The sequence below is a fragment of the Callithrix jacchus genome, chromosome 21 (genome assembly GCF_049354715.1).
Source record: "Callithrix jacchus isolate 240 chromosome 21, calJac240_pri, whole genome shotgun sequence".
Lineage (NCBI taxonomy): Eukaryota > Metazoa > Chordata > Mammalia > Primates > Cebidae > Callithrix > Callithrix jacchus.
In genome coordinates this window covers 29,349,133-29,362,500 of record NC_133522.1, presented here as the reverse complement: position 1 = coordinate 29,362,500, position 13,368 = coordinate 29,349,133, and positions in this window count along the sequence as shown.

Here is a 13,368-nt window from a genome sequence, read left to right as displayed (position 1 = left end):
TAATGATGATATTCTGTAGCTTATAATTTTTATATCTTTTTTTTCTGGTACAGAAGTATTACTTGCATATAAAATTAAATTAAGCCACTTCTATGTATTGTTAATATACAGAAGGATTTAAGAGGTGATTGATTTCTCATATTAATAGGGAAATATCAGATACACTCCTTTTTAAAAAAGAGATTCATTTTTCCAGGGCCATGATAAAGGGGGACATACTGTCATAGAAGAGCATAGGAAGAGAACAGCTGGACTTTAACTGCTAGATGTGAATTGATGGGAAACAGAGTAATTCTAGTGTTCTCAGTCATAGCACCATTCCTATTCCATGAAGCAGTTACTATGTGCATATCAGCAGAACACTGGTGGTTCTGGACAGTTGAGGAAGACAACAGGAATCTCCTGGAGATTCATGAAGCTTTGACCAATGTCACAGTTACTGCAAAGTAAATAAAATCAGAACTATCACCACTTATGCATGGCTTTTTTCACTGTTTTATAGTATCCCACTAATACTGGACATACGGTAGCAGCATGGACAGATATTTTGGAGGCATGAAAATGGAAGGTGAGGATAGAAAGTAAAGTGAATCCCACAGTGAAGACAAAAAGCAATGACCATATTTTTGAAGAAGGTCACATTCTGAGGTGCTGGGGATTATGACTTATTTACTTTAGAAAAATATGATTCAATCCATCCATAACAGAAGTTAACGTCTTTATTATATTAAAAAATAGCCTATGAAAAAAATATCAGTTATATCCTAGTTTATGTTGAAACTCTAAACAACATCTTCCTATGAAAAAGAGAAAAGGGGGCTGGGCATGGTGGCTCATGCCTGTAATCCCAGCACTTTGGGAGGTTGAGGTGGGTGGATCGCTTGAGGCCAGGAGTTTGAAACAAGCCTGGTCAACATGGTGAAACCCCATCTCTGCTAAAAATACTAAACTCCCTATCTCTACTAGCTGAGTGTGGTGACATATGCCTGTAACCCCAGTTAATCAGGAGGCTGAGGCAAAGGAATTGCTTGAACCCTGGAGATGGGGGTTGCAGTCAGCTGAGATGGCACCACTGCACTCCAGCCTGAGTGACAGAGCAAGACCCGGTCTCCAAAAAATGAAGAAAAATAGAAAAGGAGAAAAGAAAAGATATCCATTATTAATGTTTTTGGTCAACAACTGTTCTGTAACTTCTAGCCAGTAGAGTAAGGCAAGAAGAAAAAATATTTCATAAACATTGGAAAAGCAGAAGTTACATGGATATAATTATTAATTTATAAGGTCTTAATGTTCAACAACAAGTAGAATTAATAAGAGAATATAACAATGCCACAGAAACAAAACTCAATAGCATCTTTACATAATAGGAATAAATGATAGAATTTTTTAATAAAACATTCACTGCAGCATCAAATATATGAAATACGTGCTATGATCTGAATGTGTCTACCCAAAATTTATATGCCAAAACTTAATCACCAATGTGATAGTGTTAAGTGGAGGGACCTTTAGGAGATGATTATGTTGAAAGGGCAGAGGCTTCACAAATGGCATGAATTCCCTTATGACAGAGTTGGAGGAAAATAAGTACACCCTTTTGGCTTTCCGTCCTACTGCCACATTAAGACCCAGCAAGGTGACTTCTTGAAAACCAAAACTAGACCTGGCTGTCACCAGGCTTTGGCCATGCTTATGGCTTGACCTTGAACTTCCCTGTTTCTATAAATTTGAGCAATAAATTTGTCCTGTTTATAAATAACTCTATTTAAGATATTTTGTTACAGCAGTAGGAATGGACTAAGATAATACCCATGAGTATATGTAGCATATAATGTACAACAGTTCTACCTTGAAAGGCAGAAAACATCACTGTAATAAACTAATGAAGACCTATATCAGCATAAAATTATACCATGTTTGTGCATTAGAGAGCACAATCCAATTGATATATCTGTTTTCCCCAAATTGATCTATTTATGCATCACAATCCATCATAATTTCAATTAAAATAATAGCAAATAACTTTCACTCTTGGCCAATATGAAGTACAGAGACTAGATTGCCTTCCTTCCTGAAACAACCAAAACCAAAACTATCAAACAAACAAAATTGAAATAAAAGACATGAACTACTGGTTTAGAAGACAGTGGACATCGGGCAATGAATGACAGTGATTTTAAATACAAACTAGATGAGCTCTAAGATTGCTCCCTTTTAACACCTTGAAGGAGCAGAACTTGGTGATGGTGGTGGTGGTGAGGACAGGGAAGGTGGGAAGGGCCAAACTGGAGGTTCACTGAGTCTCTCAGATGAAGGGGGATAGCTGGATGTCCAGGAAACCAGGGAGGTGAAACTTCACAGGGTAGGGTAGGAGAGAGGAGATAGCTACACAGAAAGAGTCCCAGAGTTATTCAGAAATTCCCCCTCAAGTACAGACCAGAGCACTTATCAATGTATCCATGTGAGGTAAATACCTGTGTTAAACACAATCCATATTTAAGGCTGTATGCATTTTAATTTATAGCTTACCTTTAATCAAGGAAAGCTAAATCTCTGGCAGTTCACTATTCCTCAAATGAGTAGACTCAGAGTTAGAAAAATCAGATGGCTAGTCTTAACATCATAAGCTTATTCTTCGATGGGGAAACAAAATAAACTAGATTTAATGCATTAAAAGTAAATATACAAGCACATAAGAATCTCAAATATATGGTTCAAATATAGATGCTCTAAGTCACACTAAGGAGAATAGCATTTCACCAAATTATGGGTTGTTTTATGTGGCAAGAGTTAAATAAATTAATTATTTTTAAAACAATTTTGCAAAATGTCATAGACAATTTAGTATCTTGATCATGATGTATAATACATTTATCTACAAAGGGAAATAAACAAAGAAATGCAAATGTGTCATTTGGATCAATATTTCATTATTATTTTCAACCACATTGAAGTGGTTCAGTCAACCACTTTAAAACTGGGGTTTGCTAACTTCCTCCTAGAGTGATCCCTATCATTATTCATGCTCTGGTGTAGCATAAAGAAATTACTTCAATGTCAGACAAAAATTAAGAGCAGTCAGACCAAATTTTGAGGAGACAGAAATTAAGCACATGAACATTTACCTTATCTTGTTTTTTCCCACAGAAATGACAAAATGGTGGATAAACCCTACTAACATCATCAGAATAATTGTTACATGATGAGTGAGATTATTGAACAAGATTTATTCTGTGTAGGCAATTATAAAGGGAAAGGAATTTGTTCCAAACAATTTTTAATAATCTGCATACAAGTTGACATCTTACAAAATCACAAGGGCTTGTTCAGTTATTAAAAATGGTTGATTATTTTTAATTAAGTGATTTTACATTTTATATTTTATATGATCCTTTGATTTTCCCCATTACAAAAACATTCACAATGTCTTAGACAATGTTATTAAATACACCTGTACTAACCTAATTATGTAAATTTCTTATCAAACTTTACACATCATGATCTCCCTCATTTCCAAACTACCATCATCTCCTGTAACTTAAATACTCTTCTCTAAACCTATTATTTCCTTGGAAATATCCTCTTCATTGTAACAAAGAAAAAGCACTTTAAATAAAATTCTTATTATTGAAACTTTGAGGCTATTGCTGCTTTGTTATTATCTTCTTCAAACCCTACCAGAACTGTTAGTATATTCAGGGATACCTAACTGTGAGACAAATAAGCTAAGTAATTTGCTGGAGCCAGAGGTTTTGAGTTAGGAATAAAACATGAATACATGAACAGATTTTTAGATAAATGTTTTATGCATAACATAGTGAGACTGTTACATGCCATATGTACAAATGTGATTGGAGTGATTATTTGAATGAAAATAGTAGAAGCAAATAGGTATATTTTTGTCCGAATATCTAAACCACAAAACTAAATAAATGGTAAGCTCAAATTCTTTTGTCCTTCTTTCTTATGCTCATTATATTATCTTATGTGTCGATGAAGTTAGCTTGCTTGACTTTCTTCTTCTCTTCCTGCTGTTTCTCACAGTATCACTGGATCTTGTGTTCAAATCCCAGCCATGCTTATGCTATTACCATAATGTTTATCTGATTATAGCCTGTTACCCATAATGACTACATGACTGCCCTTAATTTTTGACCCACCTTGATGAAAAACCAAAGTATCATTTATGCCAACTCTTGCTACATAATGTCAAAACATGGAACTGATTTGTTTACCCCCAGCAATGTTATTTAACTACAACGTTTTTTTAATTTTTTTTGAGATAGAGTCTCACTGTCACCCATGCTGGAGTGCAGTGGCATGATCTCGATTCACTGAAACCTCTGCCTCCCAGGTTCAAGTGATTCTCCTCCCTCAGCCTCCCGAGTAGCTGAGATTATAGGTGTGTGCCACCACACCAGGCTAATTTTTTGTATCTTTAGTAGAGATGGGGATTCACCAGTTTGGCCAGGCTGGTCTCGAACTCCTGACCTTGTGATCTGCCAGCCTCAGTCTCCCAAACTACAAATATTTTTATTAAAGCATAGTAGTTGAGGGTGCGGGCTCTGTAGGAAGGCCGTGGTATCATTGGATTTGACTCTGAATCACATAGGCAAATTTCTAAGGTTTTTGACTGTAATCTCTGGTTCCCAGAAGCTTTCATAGACTCACCCGGGGCCTAAGGGTAGCTTCCAGTCTGGAAGGAAAAAGCACAGCTGCTGATTGTAGAGTCCTAGGTCTTTCAGTGAACATAGATGGCTTCAGGTGTGACCTAGCACTCCCAATCACAGTGGCCACAGAAGTGATTGCATTACTATACTCCCAGTACCAGGCAGCTCAGCACAGAGAAAGACTACATTTGTATGGGTGGCAGTAAGGGAAAATAAGAAGAGCCTCTGGCTGGTAATCCAGAGAATTCTTCAGGATCTTATCCAAGACCACCAAGGCAGTACCTCTACAAGTCTGCCAGAACTACAGTAATTTTGGGCTTGGGGCCCAAGCCCTTTCCAGTATCTGGAAAGGCTTCTCAGGAAGGACAGTCTAAAACTGTTATAAATCAGGAGTAAGGGTCATTGAGCTCCCCTTCATAGGACACATCAGGTAGCACCATCAGATCTACAACTTTTGCATTAGAAACAGCTAAATATAGAAAGTGTGGCACATAAGCACCATGGAATACTATGCAGCCATAAAAAAAGGATGAGTTCATTTCCTTTGCAAGGACCTGGATGAAACTAGAAACGATCATTCTCAGCAAACTGACACAAGAACAGAGAACAAAACACCGCATGTTCTCACTCATGAGTGGGTGTTGAACAGTGAGAATGCATGGACACAGGGAGGGGAACATCACACACCAGGGCTTGCTGGGGGCTGGGGGGGGTGCTGGAGAGGGATAGCAGAGGGTTGGGGGACTGAGGAGGGCTAACATTAGAAGAAATATCTAACAGGGGGCTGGATGAAGTAGACCACCATGGCACCTGTATGTGTAACAAACCTTCATGATGTGCACAGGTTCCCCAGAACTTAAAGTATAATAAAAAAATAAATGAAAAGGAAATAGCTAAATATAGTAAAATCTCACAAAACGTTCTTTGTGAGGAATCTCTAATAACTTCAAAAGATTAACAAGGATAGTATTTAGTGCATTAGAAAAAAAGCAAATATTATTTCCGTTCTTAAAGAGAGTCAAATATTGTGTGCATCTTTGTGTGTACAAATTAGATTAACTTTTTTAAACCACAGAGACTTTTTTTTAACTCTAAAAGCTTGGCAACAATAAAAATTATTGAAATTACCAAATGCTTTGGAACACACACTGCAAAAGCACATGGGAAATTTGGGAGAGATTATAGAATGGAGATGTCCAGAAGAGATGAATGTTCTTATCATCTTAATTATACTTAAAATTTTAAATATATTTATAAGAGTTCTTACCTGCATTTCAACTGCATATCATTAGAAACTCTACATTGCAACTTAAACATAATTTAAAGTAAAAAATAACCGAAAATGAAACACCGCATATTCTCACTCATAGGCGGGTGATGAAAAATGAGAACACATAGACACAGAGAGGGGAGTACTAAACACTGGGGTCTATTGGGGGGAAAAAGGGAGGGCCAGTGGGAGGGGGAGGTGGGGAGGGATAGCCTGGGGAGAAACGCCAAATGTGGGTGAAGGGGTGAAAGCAAACAGAACACACTGCCATGTGTGTACCTATGCAACTGTACTGCATGCTCTGCACATGTACCCCAAAACCTAAAATGCAATAAAAAAATAAGAAAAAAAATAAAAAAATAATGACAATTTCAGTTCATATAAAGTTTTCAACGATCATATCCCTTTTTCCCATTCTTTCCTTGGAATAGTAATTCCAAGTGTTCATCTGCAGAAGAAGAAAAATAAATAACATATGTGTGCATGTGTGTTACATGATACATATGATTTGGGAAAAATGATTAAAAACACAATACCCTCCCAACCCAGAAACCTTCACAAAGGTAGACAGAAAGAAAATAATTTAGTATAAAGTTATTATATTTTAATTTTAATGTATGTTATTTCTTTTTAACTTATCACTAGATTATTAATGTATTTTTATTATTTTAATTGGTAATATAAATTATTAAAAATAATTTTATTACTGAATAGGCATTAAGTAGAATGCAAAGTATACCATACAAAACTCACTAAAAGACTGTAAATAGACAAGAGTATCCCACTCTTCTGCATCATGATGCAGAAATAACCAATTAGTATATATTCTAAGATAAATAATAACCAGCCCTCAAGTAAAATGAAGGGATAGCACCATTTGTCACACACATCCTAAGTCCATGTGACAGTTGGGACAATTATCTGTTTAGCTAAATGGTTTAACGCAAAGGGAAAGTAAACTGCTCACATTTTTATGGCAAGAAGTAGTTTTGCAACTTGGAATTAGGTTTCCATCCCAGTTAAGCCACTATCCTCCCACAGAAACGGGGAGATTACTTAAGGTAAATATGGAAAGTAAATTAAAAGTTTGACTCAATATTTTGTGATTCTAATTGATTTTCTTTGAAAACACTTCTTCAGAAACTGTGGCTGAGGCTCCAAGCATCAAGCATTTAACAGCCTTATGCCATATAACAGCCTTACATTTTTATATTATTTTTATATTAGTTGCAGAAATGATCCTATTCATTTGGGGAGTCAATTTAAAGGCAGCAAATGTGTGTAACACAGGGGTATTAGTGGCTTTAATGTCCACAAGTGGATCCAATAGGAAAAACAATCATTTAGAAATGTTTTTTACCACAAAAACATGGCTGGAGAAAAGAAAAAAAATGTACCATTGTGTAGATTTATTTCTTGCTAAATTTCTAATTGCCCTACTCTTTTCTTAATATGTTTATTATATTCTGATAGAAAATTAAGTGTCTTTTTAACAGCTCACAAATTTGGCATACTACTGCTCATTTTAAATCAAAGCATGCTATTGCTTATCATAGGAAAAGAATTTAAAATCTTTGTATTATACTAATGTTAATGCTCTTCGGTATGTAGATTTCATATGCCTGAATTTCTCCTGATTTGAAAAGCTTCCCTTTAGAATTCATCAGCATCTTTTCTGAACCATTCCTCTCCATCCTGATCTCAATTTCTTTCTCTTTTTTTCCCTTCCTCTTCCTATTTGTCTCAATCTTCTCGTCGTCGTAGTCTTCTAACATAATTTCAATTTTTGTAGCATTTTGAATCTCTTAAAATGGATGTACAGATAAGTCCAAACTCATTTATTCCTAAACTAGCCTCTATGCACCACTGTCATATTTTCAATTATTTCTGACATTGACTTATAAATGGCATGACCTAAATGAGATTTTGTTTCCACAACAAAATTCCCTTAATTCAATTTTATAATGTAGAGATTCTGCCATTTCCTAAATGCCATAGCTGAGAACTTCAAGAACATTTCATTCTATTCTTCTGCTAGTGTTAATCAGTCACCTACAAATTCATTGACAAATTGTTTGTATGTAATTATTTCTTTGGATCATACAATGCTATGGTTTTATATTAGATAATTAACATCTCAAAATTATTAATATCTGTAAAATCAAATTCTCATACTCGTACGCCTGTTTCTACCTGACATATGTCTTACATTCCTAACATTATATCAACTCTCCTTAAACATTGCTTTAACTGCAACATTGATATCTCCAAATCTTTATTTATTTATTTATTTATTTATTATTTATATGTATTTTTGAGATGAACTCTCTGTCACCCAGGCTGGAGTGCAGTGGCACGATCTTGGCTCACTGCAATCTCTGCCTCCCGGGTACAAACTGCCTCAGCCTCTCAAGTAGCTGTGGTTACAGGCACCTGCCACCATGCCTGGCTATTTTTGTATTTTAGTAGAGACAGCATTTCACCATGTTGGCCAGGCTCATCTCCAATTCCTGACCTCAGGTGATCCACCCACCTGCGTCTCTCAAAGGGATGGGATTACAGGCATGAGTCAACACGCCCATCCAAAATCTCCAAATTCTTATTGGGGAATAATAATTAATCTCTTTGGTTTGACTTCTGTGAGTTTGTACAATTTGGCTTTCATTTTGCTTTCCAATCCCATGTTTCCTAAATACTTTATGACAAGATAAGTATGAAAATAATTTTCTTGGGCCAGGCGCGGTGGCTCAAGCCTGTAATCCCAGCACTTTGGGAGGCCGAGGCGGGTGGATCACTAGGTCAAGAGATAAGATCATCCTGGTCAACATGGTGAAACCCCGTCTCTACTAATAATACAAAAAATTAGCCGGGCATGGTGGCGCGTGCCTGTAGTCCCAGCTACTAGGGAGGCTGAGGCAGGAGAATTGTTTGAACTCAGGAAGTGGAGGTTGCGGTGAGCCAAGATCATGCCATTGCACTCCAGCCTGGGTAACAAGAGTGAACCTCCGTCTCAAAAAAAAAAAAAAAAAAAAAAATTCTTTTTCTAAGGAATAAATTTCACATTCACTGTTTTCAAAATAGTGGTCCTGATGCTGAACTTTATGCTGAATGCATGCACAGAATTATTCATAGACAAAAATCAATCAACCCCTTTTGTTTAATTCGGAGTATTTCTCCATTTGCCCTCCAGATCCAATTTCCACAATCTTGACCCTCCTCCAAACTTTTATGTGCCCCAGATAGTTAATACTTTACATTCTCAGTTGCTTGCCAATGGCTATATTTGCCTGCTGAAGACCTCAGCTTCTGATAGGCAGTTCTTATATACAGAGCACTACATATCAAAAATATAGCTCCCTCTGCATTTCAAGAATGGAAGTGACAAATACTTTCTGATGTTACTATTCCTAGATGCCTCAGAATCTTCTCTGTTCTGTTAACTCTTTCCACACATTTGTAAATGATCCTTTTAATAACTCTCTTTAATCCTTGACTGTGCCAACCCTTTGCTAATAGCATGCTAGTGATGCAACTGGCAATACTAAGATCTTTAAGAAGCCAGAAACATGCTACCTTCTGTAATAATATTATCCAGACATGGCCAATGCCCTCCAGCCAAAAGACCACTAGACACACACTTGTATTTAAACAAAGTTGGGCATGGTAGTTCATTGCAAAGAAGAGCATAAACCAGAATTATGAGACATCTCACTAAAATCTTAGAAAAAATTCATTATAGGAAAAATTCATTATAGAATTTGGAGTGATGTTAGGTGATTTGGAGCATGGTTCATTAAAGCAAGCTTCTTAGGAGTAAGGCTAATACCGCATATCCTATCCATCAGATCTATATAAAGGAAAAATCAAAATGAAGTTGAAGTTTTCATTGTTGAGAAGCAGCAGTATTGCCATGTAGGTACGTATGCAACAATCCTGCCTGTACCCCAGAAGCTCGTGTGTGTGTGTGTGTGTGTGTGTGTGTGTGTATAAAATACAAAAATTAAAGGTGCTAGTATAGTGCTTGGCTTATAATAGATAATCCCTCCCCCCAAAAAAAGCAGCATCAGTAAGCTGAAAAAAGGAAATGTTTGATACATTTGGGGAATGATCAGTTACATTTTTTTTCCTTTAGGCTTAGCTTTTTGACTTTTTTGTGATACATAATGTGAACTTGTCTAATACCGGTTTTCTGTTAAATTGTTCACATTCAATTGGAGGTCATCAAAAGATGACTGTGCATGTCAGTTCCTGAGAACATCGCCGTCTAGCAGTGAGGATCAGGCCAGTACCCTGCTACCTGGAGCTGCTTATTCTCTTACCACTTACCTCTGTTCACATGTTGGTGTTCAATTAAAACATTGCCCACTTTCTTATGACATACACAGTTGATTATATTTCTTTTTTCAGACATAATATTTCTTTCACTACTCTTTTATATCACAAATTAGCTTTTATGAACTTCAATTCTGTATATGCTTATCTTGCATGATAAATTCATAAAAATTAGTAACTAATTGTATGTTTTACTTTTCTCTTCTAAAATGCAGTGTTTTGTGTGCAGCATGTATGTGTGTGTGCACGCATGTGTATATATCTTTATAAATACTTTTTAAATTAATAATGATTGCACACATAAAAAAATTGCAGACGGCTTCATAAAATGAGACATTGGCCTTTAGTGGTAAATATATTTTTACAAAATGTTCTTGATAATATAAAATATGTAAGTTTATTTTTCTCATATGCTAAATTGATTAGTAAATTTAGAAAATTACAAGAAGATGCTCTTTATTTGACTATTACATCTTCCAATATACATAGAATCTCTAAGGGTCTGATTCTCAATAAATTTCTGGAATAGTACTGCTCAGACAATATGTTAATTCTTTAATGTTTTGATTTTAACAGAACGTAGGCTTGTAGCATCTCATAGAGAATATTGTTCTCTTTAAAGTTGTTAAGATAATGAGCCTGAACTAATAAAAATTATACTTAACATTATGGTGATACTTTCTGCAAAGTATGCAAGTTAATGTTTGCTATTTATAAATATGTACATATGGTTCACAGCATCAGCACCCAATTAAAACCCAAAGGGAAGACACAAATGCATTGCCACTCATGTCTAAATAAGTGCTTAATTATATTTACATGGGTTTCTGTTAATGAAAACTATATCATTTATTCCATTCTACTTTCATGCATAAACCATCTTATATGGTTGTCTGCTTTGACTAAGGCTTTCCTAGAGGGAAATGATTCCAATCTGTACTATATAATTTGGTTTAAATATTTTATCCCTTTTTATATTACCAAATGTTGGAAATATTACATATTTATTTATGAATTTTTGTTTTGAGCTTCCAGTTTTTTATTTTATTATACAAACTGGCTTTAAAACTAGCAAAAGCAGAAAAAGGTATCAGCACTTTTCCTCTGAAAGAACACTATTTTGAGTGTGAAAGCAAGTAAAAGGCCATGGAAATCAGGGGAATTTCCTGTTGATTGCTCTTGGAGAGAAAATTTAATACACTTTTTTGAGATAAAAAATAGAGCCCTATTTGCACACATGATATGTGGGTACTCCCAATGAGTTCTTCCCAACCTCATTTTCACCACCAGGAAAAAAGAGAACTAAAGATCAACACTATTCTTCAAAGTGTGTAGTTCTGAAGGTAAAGGTAGAAAAAACAGAGAAGTTATATGTGGAAAATGTTAAAGCAGCTTATATTAAAGCAAATAGTATATCTGGGCATGTTGTAATAAAATTACTGGATTAAACATGAATCGACTGGAAAAACTAATATGGCCAATATGAAACTCATGACAGAAGGGAAAGTACATTTGAAAAAGAAAGATTAAAAATATACTTTCAAAAGACAAGGGACCAAAAAATTCCCTGAATTGTCTCATATGATAAAATTAGAACCTTCTGCTAACATGAGCTCAAGACTTCAAAGACATGATGACTAAGCAGCTAAATGAGATGAAAATAGAGATTGAATTGCAATTAGAAACTATGAGGCACACAAAAATCACTAATAAAAATCTAGTCAGGCTGGGCATTGTGGCTGCTCACACCTATAATCCCAGCACTTTGGGATGCCAAGGTGGGTGGATCACTTGAGGTCAGGAGTTCAAGATCAGTCTAGCCAATGTGGTGAAACCTCATCGCTACTAAAAATACACACATTAGCTTGGCATGGTGGTGGATGCCTATAATTCCAGCTATTCGGGAGGCTGAGGCAGGAGAATGGCTTGAATCCAGGAGACAAAGATTTCAGTGAGCTGAGATTGCACTACTGCATACCATCCTGGGTAACAGAGTAAGACTCTGTCACACACACACACAAAATCTAATCAAAGATATGAAGGGGAACTTTTATATTATTATAATTAATGTGGAATACAAATTAGAAAGAGACTAGGAAATTGAAAAAATAATAAATGATATGGAAGACAGAATAATATCCAGTATAATAAATGACATAGAAATAAAATTATTTGTTTCCCAATAGAAGAAAAAATCAAAAATAAAAAGTAAAAGTATATCATATAGTATGCATTTTTCCACTTGAAAAATTTTACATCTATTTACTGTCAATTTATGTAAATCTTTACACTAGATATAAGTGATGGGTTAATTAATTATTTATTTTCTTGAGATGGAGTCTCACTCTGTTTCCCAGGCTAGAGTGCAGTGGTGTGATCTTGGCTCACTGCAACTTCCACCTCCCAGGTTCAAACAGTTATCTGCCTTGGCCCTCCAAGTAGCTGAGATTACAGACACCCACCACCATGCCCAGCTAATTTTTGATTTTTTTAGTAGAAAGGGGATTTCACCATCTTGGCCAGGCTGATCTCCAACTCCTGACTTTCTAATCCACCTGCCTCAATCTCCAAAAGTGCTGGGATTATAGGTGTGAGCCACTGCACCTGGACCATATATCCTCCCAAGTAGTTGGAATTACAGGCATGTGCCACCACACCCAGCTGATTTTGTATTTTTCGTAGAGACGGAATTTCTCCATGTTGGTCAGGCTGGTCTTGAACTCCCGATCTCAGGTGATCCACCCACCTCTGCCCCCCAAAGTGCTAGGATTACAGGCCTGAGTCATTGCACCCGGCTGATGGGTTCAATATTAACAGGTTTACACAAAAGGATGAAAAGAAAAACAGAATTTTGCTGAAATAATTCATTAAAAATTCAAAAAATAGAATTTTGCTGAAATAATTTATTAAAACTTCATAATAAAATAAATTACTAAATACAGGCAGAAAGAATATGAAGAGTAGTATTTGTGTTTTATTTTATTTTTTTCAGGAGAAATAGATACACTTTGTTCACTAGAAAGTTTGTGAGACGTGCTCACTACCCTCTTTGCCCTTTCATTAAGAATAAACAGAGTGATGAGTTCTAGATTTCAC